Source organism: Lissotriton vulgaris, chromosome 2_1 (assembly GCF_964263255.1).
Source record: "Lissotriton vulgaris chromosome 2_1, aLisVul1.2, whole genome shotgun sequence".
NCBI lineage: Eukaryota > Metazoa > Chordata > Amphibia > Caudata > Salamandridae > Lissotriton > Lissotriton vulgaris.
Window position 1 is genome coordinate 786,620,465 of NC_141687.1, and position 22,561 is coordinate 786,643,025.

Consider the following 22,561-nt stretch of genomic DNA (forward strand, 5'->3'; position numbering starts at 1 on the left):
ACCCCCACGTAAGGTTCAATGTGGCGTTCCTCAGGGCTCTTCCCTTTCCCCTCTCCTTTTTAATTTATACATTTTTCCTCTCATTTTTGGTTTACAGCAGATGGAGGTCACGGTCTTCAATTAGGCCGACGACCTCCAGCTCATTTTTAACCTCTCCTCCTCCCCTGAGTCCATTCACAATTTCCAATTGTTTATGATTTTCATCAGGGACTGGATGAACTGCAACCACCTTAAGTTAAATCTAGATAAAACTGAGCTACTTCTCACAGGTGGCAGCTCCAGTCCCTGGACCCCATTGTTTTGGCCTCCTTCCTTGGGTACCCCTCCCTCACCTTCCTCCTCAGTCAAGACACTAGGGATCACTCTTAACAACCTACTCACTCTTCATTCCCAGATCAGCTCAGTGGTTTCATCTTGCTTTTTAGTTCTTCGCACTATTCGTAAGATATCTTGTTTTTTTTCCTTTCCTGCTCTCAAACTGATCCTATTGGCCATGGTCTTGTCATGCCTCGACTACGGCAACATCTTGTACAATGGGGTCCCTGCCTATGATCTTCGGCGCCTTCAAATGGTCCAAAACCAGGCTGCCCGTCTCATTTATGGCCTCCCGAAATTCCACCACGTCACTCCTTTACTTAAATGTAATGTAATGTAAAAATTATTTGTAAAGCGCTCGGACACCACTGGTTTCATGGCGCTATGGGGCAGATAAACTCAGGAGGGGACAGGGAACCGGTGTTCAGTTATCATATGCTTGTTGGAACAAGTGGGTTTTTAGTAGTTTCCTGAAGGACATGTAGCAGGAGGTTGACCGAAGTTCGTAGGGGAGAGAATTCCAAGTTTTGGGTGCCAGACAAGAGAACCCAAGGCCACTGTGTTTCTTCCGCTTAAAGGAAGGGACAGAAAGAAGGTTGTGGTGCAAGGAGCACAGGTTACGGGAGGGAACGTAACGATGGATCCTAGATGTTACAAAGGCAGGGCCATGGCCAGTCAAAGATTTGAAAACGATGCAGCCAAGTTTGAAAGTACCACGTTTTGTCACTGGCAGCCAATGAAGCTTTTTCAATATGGGGGAGACATGTTGAAGTCTAGGTTGACGAAATACAAGTCTCGCCGCTTGATTCTGCACCAGTTGTAATTGGCGAAGTTGGTAGGCTAGAAAGCCACCGTAAAGAAGGTTGGCATAATCAAGGCGGGAGATAACCAATTCCATAATGACCAGTACGAGGGCCTCAGTGGTCAGAAGCATGGAGATATTTCGAATTCGTCGTAGTTGGAAAAAACATGACGAAGTAACTGCCTTGATCTGGGGTGCCAATGAGAGATCTTTGCTGATGGTAACCCCTAAACTCTTTACAGATTCAGAAGGGGAAGGATGGTGGCCAGAAATTGGGGTTCCAGGGATTAAGGGGGCCTCCTGTTAGGACCAGCTCCGTTTTGTTGGGATTCAATTTCAATTGGCTTTGGGACATCCATTCTCCAATAAAGGTCATAGTAGACTGAAAATCAGCGATGGATGTGGGTGTGGAGTTAAGATTAAAGACCATTTGAATGTCATCAGCGTAATTGAAGATAGTAACGGGATAGTTGTGTAGGGATTAAATCAGGGGTTGCATATATAGGTTGAATAAAAGTGGTGATAGGGCCGACCCTTGTGGAACTCCACAGGTTAGTTTCTCAGGGGTGGCTGAGAAGGAGGATAGGCGAACGGCCTGGGAGCGATGGAATAAGAAGGATCTGATCCACTCTAGCGCTGTGCTCCGGATGCCGGCGCTGCCGACACGGTCGATCAGAAGGGTGTGATCGACCGTGTCGAAAGCAGCCGACAAGTCCAGATGCACAAGTGCCTGGGGAATGTTGTTATCAGCTCCCTTCCTGAGCTCGTCCATCACAGACACAATAACAGCTTCAGTAGAGTTTCCCGGCCGGAAGCCCGCCTGCTGGGGATCCAGAAATTGGGAAGACTCAATAAAGTTTTACTAAGAAAAGGGAGTAGGGAAATGGGGCGGAAGTTACTCAGTACTAGGGGATCAGCATTGGGTTTTTTAAGAATGGGCACCACTGCAGCACATTTAAAAAAGTCAGGAACAATGCCAGTGGTCAGAGAGCTGTTGAGTAATAAAAGTGGGGATCAGGGCAGGCTCGAAAGGCTTTTTTTAAGACCTCAGGGGGGTAACTGTCATTTGGGGAGCCAGAGTTTACTCTATTTAGGAGGGCCAAAAACTCTGGCTTAGAAATTGGGGGATATGGTCTAGCACCAGTGAATTTCCACAAGTGGTAGCAGGGATCAAACATAGGATTGAGGGCGGAACATTGTTTTTGATGAGGGCAATTTTTTCGATGAAAAAGGCGTTTAATGAGTTGCACAATACCTGAGAGGGAGCCGGCTTGGCTAGTACCCGGTCTGGTAGAGTGAGCTCATTAACAATGGAGAAAACATCTTTGGATTTGGACGAGGAATTAATGATTTTTTGAGAAAAATATGTGGATTTAGTTTGTAAGATAGAATTTTTATATTGCTTTAATAGGGAGATGTAGATAGTTTTCTCCTCAGGAGTGTAGTGGCGCCGCCAACGGCGTTCAGCCTGCCGCAGGGCTAGTTTCTTCTTTTTTAGATCCTCGGAAAACCAGTACTGAGTATCGTGAGGGCGCTTAGTTTTTATTTTTTTCATTGGAGCGACTTTATCACATGCCGATTCCAGCCAGTTAACAATGCTAGAAGCTTGGGCGGAGGTGGAAGACAGTTCCTTAGGGGCCGAGGAAATCAAGAAACTGTGAAATTCACTCAGATCAACTCGTGTCCATTTTCGGGCTAAAAAGTTGTTGACAGGAGTGGGGGGGGACATAGGGCGTCTGGGTGATGACAAAGGAGATAAAGAAGTCATCAGACCAGGGGCAAGGAGAAGTGGTAGGGGGAGTGATTGTGATATTGGAGGTCCAAGCTTGATCGAGAATGTGCCCCTTGACGTGAGTAGCTTTATCAATATTATGGGTGAAGCTTAGGCCAGTCAATAGATTGGAGAATTCAACCGATAGGTTGCTTTCGCCAGGATCTAAAGGCCAGTAGTTGAAATCACCAATAACAATGATTTTGGCATTATTAAGGGCAAGATGAGATATCTGTTCTCCAAATCCCTGCACTGGCTCCCTATTTGGGAGCGCGCCCTCTTCAAGATGGGTTGCACGACCTTCCAGGCTCGCGCTGGAACTGCTCCAGCCTTTAATAATTTGGCAATCAAGATTCATGCTCCCAGCAGAGAGCTGCGTTCCTCTACCCAGTTCCTTCTGACTGTACCCCGTTTCAGGAAGAAAAAATCTGGGGGCGTGAAGTTTTCCGTCCTTGCACCCACCTTCTGGAACACCCTTCCTTGCTCGATTAGATCCACGCTCTCCTATATCGACTTTCGTAAAGTCTTGAAGACTCTACTCTTCTCACAAGCCTTTCCGGCCTAAGTATCCACCCTTTGCCCTCCTGGGTCTGCATTCATAGCGCCAAGGAACCGCATGGTAGACGTGCACTCTATAAATATTTTAACTTCAACTTCAACTTCGAGCAGTTAGAGAATAATTCCAGAAGGAACTTGAGGATATTAAATGTTCCTGAAGGAAATGAGAGGGACAACTTAAAATCATATGTGGTAGCCCTCATCAAAGCTGCAGTCAAGGTAGATGAGAGTGAGGACGACATTCTAAAAGACATACAAAGAATACATAGAGACCCCTTCAGAAAAATGTGTAAAACCTAGAAAGATCTGTATCAACTTTCAAACATATGCGCTGAAAGAGAAAATTCTTACATCTGCACTAAAGTTAAAATCATTGAAAGGCTCTGACTTCTCCTTCGAAATAAAATCAGATCTATCATGTGCCACCTTAGATAGACAGCATGGACGACTGGATGACTTCAGGAAAACAGGGGCAACAGTACAACTTAAACTCCCCGCCTCACTGCGAATAATGTATAACAATAAAATGCACATGATAGGAGCATAAGGGAAGCAGATGAGTTATTAGAAAACATGAAGGGGTCTGGGGGGATAGCTGAAGAGGTAGATACTGCATTTCAATCAATCACACATGAATATACTCATGTATAAACAGATGACATGTTTTTTAGTCTGACCGGGGATCAACAGAGCAAATGAAGAATTTGGACTAAGATCAGGTCCAAGAAGAAGAAGCAGGGGTGGGATGTAGGATATCACGGGGTGGGGAGTATATGGGAATTTTTTTTAAAAAAATCCTCAAATACCTCAGAAAGAGTAAATGGTACTAGTATGGTAAATATATGACCATTCAAATTTTAACTTGAAATGTCAATGGGTTACGTGTGAATAGACGTAGGGATTAGCTATTGCAATATCTTAGAGATTCCCCTGCTCAAATTATCATTTTACAGGAGACATACTTAATAAAGAAGGAATGTGTTGATCTTTTTAAAAAAACAAAGATGGGTACAACAGGTGTTATGCACTGACCAGAGTGGGAATGTTAGAGGAGTTGCCATAATTGTGAAAAAGCAAGCGAAAGTATGGGTGAATACGTCGAGGGTGGATAAAGGGGGCAGGTGGATCATAGCTGATGTAAAAGTAGACGATAAGTTACTAACGTTAGTAGGCTATTATGGTCCAAATCAGGATGATCGTGATCCATTAAAAAATCTGTTTACTAACCTGTTAGAATTCCCTGGCCCAATTATAATAGGTGGAGATTTTAATGTTGTTTTAGACTTAACATTAGATAAGTCAAGCTGAACCAGAGCAACACCGACACCCAACTCACAAACACTCCTAAAAACCATGACGACGTAGCACACCCTCTGTGATCTTTGGAGAGAAAGAGCAGGCAATCAACAAGGTACATCATTTCATAATAAAAAATATCAAAGTATGTCTAGAATAAATTACTTCCTAGTAGACTGGAGCCTCAGAGAAGATATCTTTAATATCGATTATAAGGCAGCCCATCTTTCAGATCACACAGCAGTTTTATTAACATTCAAAAATAACATCAGGAATCAGGAAAGGAGGTGGACTATAGACCGCACAATACTGTCTGACAGTGAGATAATGGATAACTTGAAAGAAGAGGTTCGAGAATTTATTGCGATTAATAGTGGCTCAGCAACAAATGCAAAAGGATGGGATACCCTAAAAGCTTTCATTAGGGGAAAGATCACTAGTGTAACTGTCATAGGAATAAGTTGTATAAAAGTGAAATTACAGGGTTAGAGAAAAAAATGGAACAATTAAATATGGAGTTGAAAGGATCTGTTTCAGAGGACAAAAAAGTAGAACTAGAAAAGAAGCAGCTGTTATTGAAAAATCATCTATCAGAGAATCTCCAAGTAAGGGTTAGAACAAGGTGGGATGCTAGTGAACTGGCCCATTTTGAATATGGGGAGGGAGAAAGTAAATTCCTAGCCTGGAAGGTTAAGACAGATCTGAATAAAAACAGGATTAAGGAGTTTAAGGAGGATCAGTCCGGAACTATTATAAATAGCGAGACCGGGATTAAAGAAGCCTTTAAAGAGTTTTTCCTTATTTTATTTTCGGAAGAGAAGAAAGGAATGCTAGATACCGAGATAGAGGGCTGGCTAGCGGATTCGATTCAACCCATTGATGTTAACCAACAAAAAATTCTAAAGCAAGCGATCGCTGTGCAAGAAGTAGTCAGGGCTATTCAATTGAATAAAGGAGGTAAAGCAGCCGGGCCTGATGGCATTCCCATCAAGTGTTATAAAATGTTGGCAGAAGTGCTATCCCCTATTTTGACAACAGTGGTGAGTGAAGCATTACATCATGGAAAGCAGCTACCGAAATCTTGGAATGAGGCTACAGTTATTCTTATTCTGAAACCAGATAAAGATCCGGCAGCTTGTGAGTCGTATCCAATATCACTAGCCAAAATCACGGGCCCTTCAATACATAAAGATCATAGAGGGTTTGTGAAGGGGAGATACTTGCACAAACTCACTTATGAGTTAATTGGGGCTATTGATCTAGCGACAACCCTCAATATTCCTTTAGCAATAACAACTTTGGACGCCTCAAAAGCTTTTGATAAGGTAAGATGGTCTTATCTATTCGCTGCATTGAAAAGATATAACTTGGGGGACTATTTCTGTAGAGCTATACAGCTAATATATCAGGAACCCGTAGCAAGGGTCTTGGTGAATGGGAAGTTATCCTCTCCTTTTAAAATACTTAGGGGCACAAGACAGGGTTGTCCCCTCTCTCCTCCCCTGTTTAACTTTTATATGGAGCCCTTCGCTTCTAGACTTAGAAATGCAAGCAACATTGCATTGTCAACGCTCCGTCCATCATTTCCTTTGGTTTTTCTTTGTTCGCCATAAGTTGGCAGGGTATGCTCAGACGTGAGTCCCTTGCTCACTTTGCCACTGGATTCAAGCAAGCCGAGCTGAAGAAGGCTGAAATGCCAGAAACCGGTCCTTGGTAGCTTGTTTCCGGTCCAGGGAAGGCATGGCTTGGCAGTTCGGGTTGGACTGTTCCCATGAGGCACAGGGTCAGACTGATTTGCATATGGCCATGTCTGAACTGGGGTGGCAGAGTGGGCTAAAGAACGGTGATGGATTAAACCCAGATCAGTTGACTGGGGGTGAGTGCTTGCATTGTCAACGCTCCGTCCATCATTTCCTTTAGTTTTTCCAAGTATCTATATGCACACTATACCTCACTGTCAAACCTGCTTTTTTAAGAAGGAACCATCTTTTTTCGCTTCACAGGACATATATATCACCGAAAAGCTATCAAAGATGGGGAACGGGAATCGAACCAGCTGTGGTAAATGTGGATTGGAAAAAGCAAAGGATGTGCACATGTTTTATCAATGCCCCACAATTAGAGGTTTCTGGGATAAAGTGGAAAGTTTAATGTCAGGTATTTTGGGTCAGCAAATAAAGGTAAGCCTTTCACTGGTTATCTTCGTAGTGGTGGACGATTTTATGGGTTCCATCAGAAATTTGCTGTTCTATGCAATGCTACTCGCAAGAAGAGAGATTTGTCGTAAATGGGTGACCAGTATACCAACACAGCATTCTGAATGGTTGGAAGCCCTTGTTTATATGTCCAAGATGGATTTAATAGGAAAAGAAATCTAAGAAGAAAGATTTTTGCAATCTGTTGTTAGCATGGATGGAGAGCCCGCAAGGGCTGGTATGAGATTTGAAATGTACTGGAGTTATTAGATCATAACTATGTCCAAGGATTACACTGGCAATTTACTTCGGACTGCTAAAGGGTTTCCTCGTCACGCATCAAATTTTAAGCAGTGTCGGTGTATGTTCACACCGCGAGAGAGAGACAGCCGCAGGAAGGAATATGCCCATTGTAGTAAGCCCGTCAGTCGTCAGTGTCGCCTTCGAGTAAAGGGCTGAAAGAATGGACATTACTATTTTCTGAGGTGAATGAGGACAAAAAACAAGAACACAAAAAAAAGAAAACAATGTAGGTGGCACATCCTTCTCTGTTTAAGCAGCCAAACTATGGCACTCTGTACCCTCAAACATAAGATTCACGCAAAACTACCTTATCTTTAGAAGAAGGCACAAACGTTGGCTCTTCCAAACATAGCCACCATACTCAAACATAAATATACAGCATATCCCTGTGTATATAAGCAGTTATTTGGATTATATATGTGTACCTTAATATGTGTATTCCTTTGTATAAATGTGTATAATAATCTTCGTTTATATATATAGAGCTTTTCAATAGTTCTGCTTGACAAATGTACATATTACTTATGGTTAAATTTTTCCATATAAAGTCTGAGTTTGTTTAATACAACCTAAATCTAGATTTATCACCTTACTAATGCATACATACTTCCACGTACTTATGTATCTTTATATTTATTACTTTACTCCAAATTCAGCATCTCCAATGCACTACCCTATATCTCACCCGATGCCTCTGTCAATCTATCCTCTACCTCAACTCTCTCATCCCAAAACTCAATCTACTACTCTCTCCAATTCACTACCCTATTTCTTACCCTATACCTCTCCCAATATATCCTCTACCTCCACCCTCTGACTACTATGATCTCTAAAATAAGCTTTTCTGGACTATTCTCTACTATACACTTACTATGATCCCCCAAATAACCCTTTCTAGACTCTTCCCTCCTCCACCCCTCCCTTGCATCATCTCAAAGCTTTTTTGCTATTCAGATCTCCCAAACAAGCCTTTCTAAAACCTTACCTCTGACTCTTTCCCCTACTAATCCAAACCTGCTCCTGCTGCTTTGATTTCCAAATAAACACTTTCTAGACCCTTTCCTCTTCTATCCCTCCACTATCCTTTTCAATCCAACTAACAGACTCATGTCATCACTCAAATTAATTTAATATTCCCCTAAACTAATTCACCACTAATCCTTTTTGGGTTCTGGAGTAATGTGCTACTCCTCAAAAAACACTTTTATTCCTCATCAGGGGTACCAAGTGCTAATATAAATGCATTACCTCCCTCTTCTATCAGTCCACTTTCCTTTTCAACTCAAAGAACAGACTCACATGTCCACTGTTCAAATAAATTTCATATTTCCCTATATCAACCAACCACACATTTTTTTGGGGTTCCAGAGTAGCGTGCCAGTCACCAAAAAACACATAGTCGCCTCGTCAGGGGTAGTAAGCTCTATATAAATGCAATTACAATTCCCCCCCCCCCCCAAAAAAAAAATATATATATATATATATATATATTACCTACTGGCGGTCGCCAGTAGGTAGTTCTAGTTAGGATTTTTTTCAATGTTAAATCTCAAAATTCTATTTGGAATAACTTTGGCGCCGGTTGACGAATCTGCCTAAAAATTTCCTCAAAATGGCCTCGCAGAGCTCCGGTCCTTCCCTGAAAGTTTGGGGGGATTCGTCAAGCGGGGTCTGAGATAGAAGGGGGGTCCCAAAACGCGTTTTCCCCATGTTAATTTCCATAGGGCGGTCGATTTCACTTTTAGCTCGAACGGCTGAATGGATTTACATCAAACTTGGCAAAATTGTAGGGACAGGTAGCCCGATGTGCCTTTGCTATGTCTCAAGATATGTGCTCAAGTGGATTTTGAGTAATTTAGGTTCAAAAAAATATATATATCTATGGCAGCGCCCCGGTACGCGCACCGGAGAGCGCACCGGGCGCGCCACGCGACTTGCGCGCAGAAAGCTGATTGGCTCTCGGGTGTCTGTAAACATTCTAAACAGTCTGGAGCGGCCGCCATCTTGTGTCTCGGTAAAATCTAGACACAAGAGGTGGCAAAAACAAAGGGGGAATTGACCATAAGGGGGCAGGTTAGACCCCCCTGACCCCCTAGGTTTGATGTGGGGGCCATTAAAGGGCCCCACGAGGTCTCTAAATTTTTTTATTTTTTTTTATTTTCGCGGGGGGAGCGCCCGGTACGCGCACCGGAGAGCGCTCCTGGGAGCGAACTATTAGGAAAAAAGAATGACAGAGTTTTTAAAAAATGAAGCCTTTTTTTTAGAAATTGGAGGTAGTTCTAAAAAGAACTTTTTTTTTCTTCTTTTTGTTGTTTTATATTTTTTTGTGTTTTTTGAACATTTTGTACTTTTTTGGCTTTTCAAAACAGTTTTATATTTTTTTGTATTTTTTTACGGGGAGAAACAAAAAAAAGGGAATTGAAACTGGCTCAACTGGAGCAAAAAAACAAAAAACCCAAAAAATTATTTCTTTTTTGGGCACTTGTGATTCTCACCTGCAAGGACGATGAGCTTTACGCTCTTTTCACCATAGGCGATAAGCTTGCCACATGCAGTACAAGTGATTTTAAAATTAGCAAATTGTGGCTGAATACAAGGCATCATCTCTGATGTTTCTGGACCCGATGAAGTGGGTTCGTAATCTTTGGGAGGTGGTCCTTGAAGACTGGGGAGGTTACTTGCCAGTTCCCTGAGCTCTGCACGAGAATAGTTGTTAGGGTGCTTACGGGTCATATGTCGAATCATGGTATTGTTACCAAAGGAATATTTTTTGTTTGGGTTGCCCCTTGAGAGTTCTTCCTTACAGATTAGGCAAGTTACCTTGGCCGCATTCACTTTTTTCTTGCCCTCTGGGAGTGAAAAAAACTCCCATACAATGTGTGACTTGGGCTTGTATGGGGTATTTTGTTCAGGCAGCCATCTTCCACCATCCTCCTCTCCCTCTTCCTCCTCCTCCTCTTGTTGACCACCAATGTAATCTTGAGCTGGTCCTCTTGGTGGTTGTGGTGGTGGTGGTGGGGCAGATGCACCAGCTGCTGCTACTGAAGCCATTATAAAGATCAAAAAGGTACAGAGAGGTACAAACAGGTCTTCCTAAGTCAAAGGACAAAGTCAGAATAAGGAAAAAAGGTGGGGTCTTTCATCATTTGGAAACAAAAACTGTCCTGAACCAATGAGAAGTGTTATTTTCAGGTCACAAGACCAAGGGCTTCATCATTATGAAACCAAAACTGTTATGAACCAATGAAAAGTGTTATTTTCAGGTCACATGACCCGACGCGCTTACGCTACGAGCCCCCGGGCGCGCGCCCCGGGTTGCGTCGCGTAAGCGCGTCGGATGTTTACGTTGCACGATCGTATTCGCTCGAGTACTTCCGGGTGCGCTTACGCCGTGCGTGTCACGCAGACGCGGCTACGCGATACGTCACGATCACGTTTTCGTTCGCGATATGGGCGCTAACGGGACGCTCCCCGGGGCGCGCACTGGGAGCGCTCCGAGAAAAAAAAAAATATATATATATATACAAACAAAAAAATGGGCTAAATTGTAGAAACTGGTAGCCCGATGTGCCCTTGCTATGTCTAAAGATATATGCTCCAGTGGTTTTTACGAAAATTAACTTTGAAAAATATATATATTGGGCTACATTGGGATATATATATGTTAGAGCCCAAATGTAGCCCAATGTAGCCCAATGTAGCCCAAAGATGGCCTCCAGAGACAAAAAAAAACAAATGTAGCCCAAATATCAGCCAGATGTAGCCCAACTATAGCCCAATGACAGAATATCCCAGAGTGTTCTAAAGAACAACTAGAGCGCTAACAGTCTTACTTATAAACTGAGACTTATAATTAGGAATTAGCATTTAAAAAACCTATGAAATTTACTGAAAAAACCATAGGTTTGACACCAGTTATAGTTAGGAATTAGCATTAAAAAAAACCTAATAAATTCACTGAAAAAACCATAGGTTTCACACCAGTTATAGTTAGCTAGAAATTTTACTGACATAAAACCAATGAAATTCCACGTTATAGTTAGTTGGACTCACTATAACTTGCGCATGTAATGCACTGCTGATGACATCACATATTACATCACTCATGACATGGTCAGTGACATCACTCATGACATCACTGATGACACTATCCTTGTGACAAAGTGACAGACTTCCTTTCACTGTAAAGTAACCCTTGAAACACATATTCAAAAATAGAAACTAACATTTTCAAAAAAGTGGATATACCCATACCAGTTACAACAACCAATTCAGTAATTCCACCATCTATATACACATCCACTCTTTCACCAACAGTTCTATATAGTCACTCATACATATACTCACTCATCATATGTAGTGATACACCTATACATCCTGTTACACACTGACAGTCATCAAAAGGTTACTCACACACATACTCACACATGCAAATAAACTAATAAACATCCATTTATTTACATATACAGATATACACACACTACCACCTTACTTCTAAGGAAACTTACACATACTTACTCTCTTAAACAATCACTTATAGAAACACATACTTATTTAAACAGAAACTCTTTCAATCTCTCACTCTCACATATACTGACTTATATATATCAATACTCACATATACTACATTAAAACATATGTTGTTACTGATAAAGACACTAGTGAGGCAGGTATTCACTCACTAACACACACATATACACACTCATCCACCCATACAGTCCTGCACATATGCTGTCTCCAAAAAACATACAAACAGTGAGTCAGTCATTGATGCATCTATCTGCAAAGTAACATCCCCACCAAACCATACAGACACTCATACTGATACTAAAAAATCATCTAATAACCCATATACACACACATGTAGCTACTCACCAAACCATGCAGCCACTTATACACAAAGTGAAACACTGATACATATATTTAAATATTTAAACATTATTCGCTAATATATGTATTCACTAAGATACACTTAATAAGGCAGTTAACCAATCAATTCTTTTAAAAACAAACATCCATTTACACACTTATTTAACCATTTATTCTTCCATCGTCCTTTACAAATACATATATAAAACATATTTATTTTTCAGAAAGACACACATTCACTGGATGGTGTCATCAGTGATGTCATGAGTGATGTCACTGACCATGTCATGAGTGATGTAATATGTGATGTCATCAGCAGTGCATTACACGCGCAAGTTATAGTGAGTCCAACTAACTATAACGTGGAATTTCATTGGTTTTATGTCAGTAAAATTTCCAGCTAACTATAACTGGTGTGAAACCTATGGTTTTTTCAGTGAATTTATTAGGTTTTTTTAATGCTAATTCCTAACTATAACTGGTGTCAAACCTATGGTTTTTTCAGTGAATATATATATATATATACATTACATGAGGCTCTGGCTGCAACAGAGATTAAGCTTGTGCATCAGTCCCTGCTGACCTTTTTCTCTGGCCCAGGGGGAGGATGCAATGCTCCTCCCGGTCAAAGCTACTTTCCCATTCCCTCTTCTACCCACTCCTATTCCCCTCGCTCCATCCTAGTTCCACACAGACACGCCATCACATATTTACCACCTGTGAAAGGCAGGTGGTAAATGTGTGCCTTAAACCGTGTCTGTACAGTTATTCCCCATTCCAGTGGGGTTTAACTCAGAATAGGTGGAAATCCATGCCGAGATACCGGCTGGTAACTGTAATCCCAGGTGCTGGAAATCTCTGTATGGAATGTCGCTTAATTCGTAATCATGATCATAGTGGCAGATATTGGCTTTGGGGACATCCGACATGTAGAGAAAAGATGCGCACGTGTATGTCATCAATAAAACAATGTAGTAGTAAATAATACCCTCGTTAGCCATGGAAGGGTTTTACGGCACAAGAGGGAACTCTGAGGATGTCTGAAGAATTCCCAACCCATCGCTCTTCCTTTATGTTTAACAATGAAATACCCAAACGCAAAGAGCATGCCTTCGTCTAAAACGTAGAAACAAAGGCCGACCCTATGGTTAGAAAAGCAAATACTGTTCATGCATTAAAAACAATTAAACACACACATGCACTAGTGAACTATTCACGCACGATGCAAAGCATAATGTAACCGATGAAACTCTTGGAAATTGGAGTAAACTTGGAGAAAATACTTACATACATCTTGTTGGCGTGTCCATGGCGAACGGAAGCAGATTGATAAAAAGAGGAGACTTTCTAAATATGCATCATGACAAACAGTGAAAAATTAAGCATTGCACCAAACATTAATTACGCTCTGGTAAGATGAATAGGGCCTTCACCATTAATGAGAACATACACCTTTGTCTAAGTTTCATATCCACCTGTGATAAATGTGCTAATGGCCATGAAATACATCATGGGACCACGTGAATTAACAGCACACTAATGGATTGACATATGAGCTTGAACAAAGCATTTAATCATGTGCACAGCACCACACCCAACAGCGAATTCCTCTCTGTGTTCACATCCTGCAGAGGTAAATACAATGAAAAACAGTACAGTCTTCAGAGGAAAAGCACTAGCCTTCTATGATGTACTCGATTTAAAATATAAAATATTTAGCAGTGCTGTATTTTGCGTTATTTATGTATGATAAGCAGTTACTTGATAAATGAGGCTTGTCTCTGCATAGTTAAGTAAAAGTAGGTGGTTGGCATAGCATACATATTCGCGTTGGATTTTCCTGCTACTTACAAAACACTATGGGCCTCATTTATGAGGAATCGGCGTGGGGCAGCGCTGCAAGTCTTCTTGCTGTGCTGCCCTATGCCAATGTGAAAGGGCATGAATGCACCTTATTTCTGAAATACAGTGCATTCTTGTTCTTGCCCCCTGCACTGGTGCACAATTTTCTGCCTTGCGCATGGTGCAAGGGTGCCTCAGTTGCAGGCAGGGTTGTTTTTGTGCAGGATGGGGCACCTTCCTGCAGAAAAATAATCCAGAGAGGCATTTTCCTCTTTCTATTTGTGAGTTACAGAATGGGGCACACATGGAAAGAGGAAAAAATGAAGAGAAATACAAATATTTCCACTTGCTACGTCTGCTCTGGGAGGGTGTAAGGTTTCGGTGCTGTCCCAGATTTAGGTGATTAAGTAAGTCTGGGAAGCGTTAAATCAATGAGTGCTGCATGGAAAAACCTACTGCAATGTCCATGGACGGTCTCCTTGATGCACTTTAAGGCAAGGCAATTACTTGCGCTGCTTTGTCTTACTCAAATCTATGAGGTGATACAAAGCCACACAGAGTGGCTTTGTGTTGCCTCATAGGGATGAATAAGAGGCTTATGTCGCAGGAGTGCCAAAAAAGTGAGGCTCTGGTGGTGCAAGCCTTTCACAAATAAAAACATATACTTTATTGATTTGGCCTGTTCTTTATGGAAGAAAGATAACTATAAGAACAAGGCGGCAGTTCTGCTACGTCAGAGTAAGATAGCTCTCTTGGGCCCACATGCATCAAGCGTTTTTGTAGTCGCAAACGGTGCGATTACTTAAAATCGGCCGTTTGCGAATGCAAAAGTGCTTTTTGGGATGCATGAAGCAATTTTAGAATTCGCAACATTGTTGCGAGTTCTAAAATTGCGGGTGCTTTTAAGAAGTCGCAGATGTGCGACTTCTTAAAAGCAATGCATCATTACTTTGACAAGTGGAAATTCGCAATTAGGGTTCCAAATTTACTGAGTGGTTGAACCACTCGTAAATTTGGAAAAAGTGTTTAAAATGCTTTAAATGGTTTTTTTCAACATTCATGTTTCACACACACATGTCCTTAGGACATGTGTGTGTGAAACATGATGCGAAAAATACATTTCAGGGGTGCATGGGGGGGTCCTTTGGACCCCCCCCTGCACCCATGAAATTTTCTAAGTGCCACTCGCAATTTGCATTGACTCCTATGGGCCTTTTGGCCCATAGGAATCAATGGGAATTGCGAAAATTAACTTAAGAATTCGGTATTTCTTTGGGATTCGGTAAAAATTGCGATTTTTACCGAATCACAAAGAAATACCGAAAAAAATGATGCATAGCATTTTGCACTTCTTAATTTGCGATTCCTTATTTTTCGCAAATTAAGAAATGCAAAATGACACAATGATGCATGTGGGCCACAGTAACTAACTCTGGCTGTGGACTAAAAAGTTTTACTTGCAATACCTCCTTGAACCATCCATCATCCACTGAATTTCCATCTCTATTCCCACCTTTTATTGGATCTCTCAAAAAGTCTTCCTTCTTAACTAGCAAACCACCTTATAGTGTCAGGTGAATTTCTGTAGCTACTGTCATTCTCAGAAAAGGAAATGACAAGGGGGCACCATTATTTGTATTGAGGTGTGGGGTCTTTCTCAGAGTCTCGGACACAGAAGTGAAAAAAATATAAAAACCCTTATCATTCCACAAGAGGTTACACAGTGGTTGACCTTTCGAGCTTCCCGGAAGTGAAAGCAATGTCAGAGAAATGAGGCATTTAGTTATGTTTCTTTCCTTGTGGTGATTTATTGCAAGCCTTACACTTGGTGCAGGTGTAGCCGGAAACTGGTCTGATATGTTTGCTCTACTTACACTGATAGTAATAAAATTTCCATTGACAGCAAGTGATGTTAAAAGAGGATTGGGACTTACAACCATGCCTGCCCACACGAACAGCACAACTGGCATAGAGGGTGGGGGCGGGCACAGGGATTTCTGACAAAGATAAGAACTATAGTGAATTGGCAACACAGGCAATGACATCAAAACTGAAGAATAATTGTCACTGTGACCAATGGAGTTAATTTCTCCTAAACTTTATAAATTTGAATTCACTATTTTCTCAATACTTGTGGTAGGATATGTTATTAATTTTATTGCACATGGGTATTTGTGAATGGCAAAGAAAGCACGGAGATGGGGAAAATGTTGAATATTATGGTTGAACATTTTTCTTACCATCAATTTCAGGGTTAAGCCCCGTTCCCGTACTGACTTCCAAGTATCACTTGGTTCAGGTGACTGATCTTTGCCACCAGGCTTTGAACCAGGAGCTATTTCATCATCATAAGTTACAACACAATGATAGTTCTAAGTTTGGTCAATGTCAATAGCTTAAATTAGTTTTAAAAGTGTATTTTTTCATTAAGAGTTTAGCAAGATTACTTTTGTTCTTTTTATTAAGATTAGTCAATAACAATTCAAGTAAGTTTACAGAAATGTCATAAAAATATGGTTAGAATAAATCCTAAAATAATGCATCAAGCACGTTTCGTAAAGGAAAAGAGAACATAAAGCTCACAATTCAATTTAAGCAGTTGAACTTCTTATTAAGAGTAGTTCATGAGACAAAGCCAAGCCTCAATAATTCGAGTCAAAAGCATACAGCCGCAGTAGCAATCTGTAAAATCAATCATGAAATATATGCCAAGGAAGAACAGCAGCAGTGGTAGAACTTTCAAAAAGGGACAAGAGAAAATGGAATGGGTGTCTGGGAATTACAATGCGGAATGAGTGTTGTCTACACTAGGAACATGCACTAATAAAAAAGGCAAAAATAATGTTGCAAAATGGATAGCAGGTCTCTCCTCTTCTGATCCAATTGGGTAATAGCATTCATCTGAGAGTTAGTTCAGCTCTTCCTTTCCCATGAAATAACATGCAGTTTGCAAAGTTCTATCCCAAAATTTGTTACAAGGAAGAAGACGGAGCTAGACCCCCGGCCCTCGGCCAGAGATCAGCTCTTCCCCCGCAGCTCATCTGTACTGTCCTGTGCCTGCGTAATGCCCAGGCAGGGTTCTAGTCTGCACCTTGCTGGGGTCGGTTTGCCGGTACTGTTTTTTCATTGTCTACTCCCCCCGCATTTCTGCTCCGATTGTGACTTGTGTTAGGGTGTTGTGCTGATTGTTTTGTTTTCCGCCCCACTGACTCCTATCTGTGGCCCCCTTTGTCTTTCCTGCCCTCTGCTTCCCGCCCAAACCGCTTCCGCCTCCCAACTGCTCCTCCCTCCCCCACCACTAGTTAATTGAGACTGCTGCGGGGAGCGCAAGATAGACCCCGGGCCCTTGGCCAGAGATCAGCTCTTCCCCTGCAGCTCCTCCGTGCTGTTGTCTGCCTACCGTCTACCCAGGCAGGGTTCTAGTCTGCACCTTGCTGGTGCTGGTTTGCCTCCACTGTTTTTTCACTGTCCCTGCATTTCTGCTCCGAATGTGACTTGTGTTGGGGTTTTGTCCTGATTGTTTTGTTTTCCGCCCGCTGACTCCTCTCTGTGGCCCCCTTCGTCTTTCCTGCCCTCTGCTTCCAACCCATGCCGCTCCCGGCTCCAAGCTGTTCCTTGCTCCTCTGTTCCTACTTAATGGAGACCGCTGCGCGACACGCACAGCGGGTGCGCCTAAGGCAAGCCCGTCTGCGCCCGTCCGCGCCTGGACTACACCCAGAACCAGACCCCTTGGCCCCCGCGAGTACCACAACACCTGACGTCAATACGATGCCAACTCCATCCACGCACTCATCGCCGTCCAAAACCCCACCCGCTTCCAGGCTGCCCTAAAGCTCACCCACGGATCCTCCACCTGCCAAAACTGCAACTACACAACCCAACGCACTCCAGCACGGCATGCCTTTCCCAACAAAGCAGCTTTCAACTTTCAAAAAAGAGAGTTGGAGGAGGAGCTTCGCGGGCAAGCAAGATGGCCGCGTAAGCTCGGAGCTCCGGAGACCCTCCGACCCTCCACATATATCCTGACTGAAATCCTGATCCACGGTGGTGGAATCTGGTTGGTGAACGGTCGTTGAGACGGGAGCCGCTGTCCGATCTAAAATCCGACGCTCCTGGACGGAGTTACACCGTGCTGAAGAATCGTACCAGGGACGGACTATTGTCTCTGTGATGGCCGACGACAAAGACACTGCAACGCATGAACGAAATGCTTTATGAGTGACTGCTACGCCGGCCAGCGGAGCAAGCGAAGTTGTGGAGTGGCCTTTCGCTGAACAACTATCGGAGGCCGCTACGCTCTGTAACCGCTTTGCATACCCGGAGTGGCCTTGGTGTGCCACCCTTTGTTCGGTCCCCCGGCTCCAACATGGCGGGCAAAGGGCGAACCGGACAGGACGGCGAGCTGAGTTAGTAGGAAGACTAATCAACCCCAGTCGAATAAGATTCATCGCTATGCCCAACAAAGGATCTCTCCGAATGCGGCTGCCCGGCCAAAAGACTCCCATCGGGAGGGATCGCCAGACACGTCGAAGCCGACACTTAGGGATGTTATGGGAGCCATAGCTGGCATCAAGACGGAGATGCACAAACAGCATGAGGTCCTAACGCACAAAGTCGACACTCTGGCGATCGACCTCAACCTGATTAGAGCTGATTTGGGCAAGACTAACGATAGGGTTAAATCGCTGGACATCAAAACTGCCAGCCTCACAACTGATGTCTCGGACCTGCAGACGGAGGTCCGGGACCTGAGGTCTGCCAACGATCTCTACTCGAGGCGGCTGGAAGATTTTGAGGGACGTGCCAGGCGGCAGAACGTTCGAATCATCGGTGTACCGGAAGGGGCAGAGGACTCGGCCACTGATCTCTTTGTGGAAGACTTGATACAAACTCATCTGGCCCCTGCGGGCCTCAGCCGTTTCTTCTCAGTAGAGAGGGCCCACAGAGTGCCGGGGGGGCGCTCAAAGTTGGGCGCCACGTCGAGACCCATCATAGCACGGCTGTTCAACTTCAGAGACCGGGATGTGATTCTGCAGGCCTCGAGACGTAATGGGCCCCTCAAGTTTCAGAATGCTGATATCAACTTTTACCCGGACTTCACTAGGGCGGTTCAGCGCCAGCGTCAGAGCTTCGCAGGAGTGAAGAGACGTCTCAGAGACTTGGGGATGAAATATTCAATGCTTTTCCCTGCGAAACTACGTATCGAGCATAATGGCCGTGCTCTATTTTTTGACATGCCCGAAGTGGTCAGCGAATGGCTGGACACCTTGCCGCACAGACAGGAGGAACAAGAAGATCGTTCGGAGGGCGCCTCGGGAGGCCCTGAGCAACAAGAGTAGACTTCACTTTCACAACTCTGTCAGTCGGTGGCCCTGTCGACAATGGCCAATGACACACTGCCGCACTTTAAGATGTATATCCTTCTTCCCGTTATGGAGGGTGGCGGGGGGGACTGTGTGATCTCCTTTCTCCTCTAGGGTCTTTCTGTAGTTCAGTCAATGGGGCGACAGGCACACTGCTGGTTGGGGGGGCGTTTTAGTCTGATGCAGGGGTGCAGGGTGGGGGGAGGTTTGATTGTTGGATCTGTTTGTTATCTTTCTCTCTTCTTTCTTCTTTTAAGGCAAACCAAAGACTGTTCTATTTCTGTTTGTGTAACTATGAGACCTGTCGGGGGATGCAAGGGCCCACGATTTGATGATGGGGGGTAGGAAACTAAAAGTGCTGTGTTGGAATGTTAACGGTTTGGGTGATCGCATTAAGAGAGGGGTGGTTCTACAATTGTTTAAGAGATGTATGCCTGACGTTATTCTGCTACAAGAGACACACTTGGTGGGAAATACGTGTCAAGCGCTTAACAGGAAGGGATTCAAGATGGTGGCACATTCAGGGTTCTCCTCAGGATCCCGGGGCGGGTATCATGGTGCGCGCGTCTCTCCCACTCGAGATTAACTGTAGCATTGTTGATGAGAGGGGGCGGTACGCTGCTGTCTCGGGGAGATGGGAGGGACGGTCCTTGGTTCTGGTTTCAGTTTACGTCCCCCCTGGGTTGCAAAACAACACTTTTCAGGATCTCGGAGACGCCCTTTTGAGCCTACCCGAGGGGTTGGTTATTGTGGGGGGCGACTTCAACTCTGTTTGCTCGTGGACCTTGGACAGATATCCGCCCAGAGATCTCCGAAGTTCGCAATCCTTGCTGCCCGATTTCCTGGACACCATGGGGCTGATTGACTGCTGGAGGCTTAAGCATCCTACCCAGAGGCAATATTCATTTCACTCCGGGGCACATGGTAGTCTTTCCAGAATCGACTATATTCTGGCCCTAGCGGCCCACGCTTCGGCAGTTTCCGAGGCCCGATTACTGGCGAGGGGCATCTCAGACCATTCCCCGGTTTGGGTGTCCTTCGACTTTGATATTGTGGTTACCGAGCGGGTGGTCGTAGTCAATTCGTGGTATTTTCGCAACCCGAAGACGCGTGGACTCATGGCCAAGGCTATTAAGCTCTACTTTGCCGAGAACGTGGGGTCGGTTGCCTCGGCCGTCACCCTGTGGGAGGCGTTCAAGACAGTCTTGAGGGGTGAGGCGCTCTCTCTTATTGCAGATGTCCGGAGATGCAGAGATGTGGATGTGGTTCGTATCGAAGCCGAGATTAAGGATCTGGACTCCCAGCTGGAAGTCGGCCCGACACCTGAACTGCTCCATATCCTCTCGCTTAAACAGTTGGAATACAGAGACCTTGTCTCCGACGCCGCCAGGACCATGGGTAGAGAGCAACAGGGTAGGATCTACGACGTCGGGGATAAGGCGGGCAAGCTCATCGCTTGGCTAGACAAAAAGGAAAGGGCTAGTCGGGTGGTTCCAGAAGTGTTGGGGGAGGACGGCTTGACTGTCACCGATCCGAGTGCAATAGTTGAGACGTTCGCAGACTACTTTGATACCATTTACACTTCGGTCTCTGACCGATCGGAGGCCGACTCCGGAGAGCTTTTGGCGGAGATGGACCTCCCGCGCCTTTCGGAGACGGACCGGGATGACTTAGATAGGGAAATTACCGCAGACGAGATAGCCCTCGCTATTCGCTCCCTTAGATCTGGCAAGGCGCCCGGTCCCAATGGTATACCGGTTAAACTTTATAAAATCAAACCCGATGTTGTTTCTCTGCCCCTGCGGAATATGTTTCTGGAGGCGCGGGAGAAGGGCATGCTTCCCCACGACCAGAGGCTGGCCACCATTGTGGTCATTCATAAGGAAGGGAAACCCAGAGACCTGTGCCGATCGTATCGTCCCATCTCTCCGTTGAGTGCTGAGCCTAAGATTCTGGCTAAACTGCTGGCCAACCGTTTGATTGGCGCAATTAGCGACTTAGTGCACCTGGACCAATCGGGCTTTATTCCACACCGCAACACTGCCCTTAACCTCCGGAGACTCCACGGAGACCTCGCCAGGGCTCACACACTCAGAGAGCCGGCCGTCCTGGCGTCCTTGGATGCCACGATGGCGTCTGACTCCCTTGAATGGAACTACCTATGGGCAGTGTTAGCAAAGCTCAGATTTGGTCTGGAATTCATGGGGTGGGTCAAGCTTCTGTACGCCGGTCCGCTGGCCAACGTAGCCGTCAACGGCCGTGTTTCCGGGTCCTTTGCTCTCCACAAGGGCACCAGGCAGGGTTGCCCCCTGTCGCCCCTGTTGTTTGCATTGGCGCTTGAACCTCTGGCCGCGTGGTTACAACACCACCCTGATATACATGGAATCCGTTGGTCCCCTGGACTCGAGGACCGAGTGTCATTATATGCTGATGACATCTTGTTGTATCTCACCTCTCCTTGTAAGTCACTTATTGTGGTGTGCGATGTGCTGCGCCTCTTTGGCAGACACTCTGGCTTGGTCATTAATTGGTCGAAGTCGCACCTGTACGTTCTGAGAGGGGGGAAGCCTCGACTTCCGAGGGACTGTGGCATACAGGTTGCGAGACAGGGTTTTAAATATCTGGGGATTTACATATCTACAGACCCCAAGACACGCTACATGAACAACTTGCTTCCCCCCCTCGTCCGTCTCAGACGTGACGTAGAGGGTTGGCGTAAACTCCCACTCTCCCTTCTTGGGCGTGCTGCACTATTTAAAATGATGTCCCTGCCCAGGTTCCTGTATGCTCTACAAAATACCCAAGACCCGGTCCCAGCTAGTTACTTTAGAGAGATCGAGAGCTTGCAACGTGCCTTGCTCTGGGATGGCAGACCACGCATAGCCATTACGAAGCTCACGCTCCCGTGGTATGACGGGGGTATAGCATTGCCTGACGTCCGCAGATATTACTGGGCCTCCCAGTTGGCAGCCCTAAACCACGGCCTTTATGGTCCTGCAGAAAGCCCGGGCTACGCCATGGATCGGTGGCTCCTGGATGACGGGAAATACCACAGGGCGTTGTACTCAAGATCTCTGGATGGTCGAATGTCTGGGCCAACGAGAACGGCTGTGCACATATGGAGGACGATCACGAAGTCGCAGGGGTGGAAGGGTAGGCTCACAATGGCAACACCTCTCTACGATTCTGAGATACTGGGTAAATTGTGGCACACCAAGGGCTTCGACAAGTGGGACATGATCGGCAT

At 44.7% G+C, this 22,561-nt stretch overlaps 1 protein-coding gene across 1 annotated transcript in view; it reads right to left on the reverse strand.

Moving 5' to 3' along the window:
• Positions 1–22,561, reverse strand: part of LOC147731161 (dynein axonemal heavy chain 11-like) — a 1,538,124-nt gene that overhangs the window by 756,336 nt on the left and 759,227 nt on the right. The window lies entirely within an intron of this gene.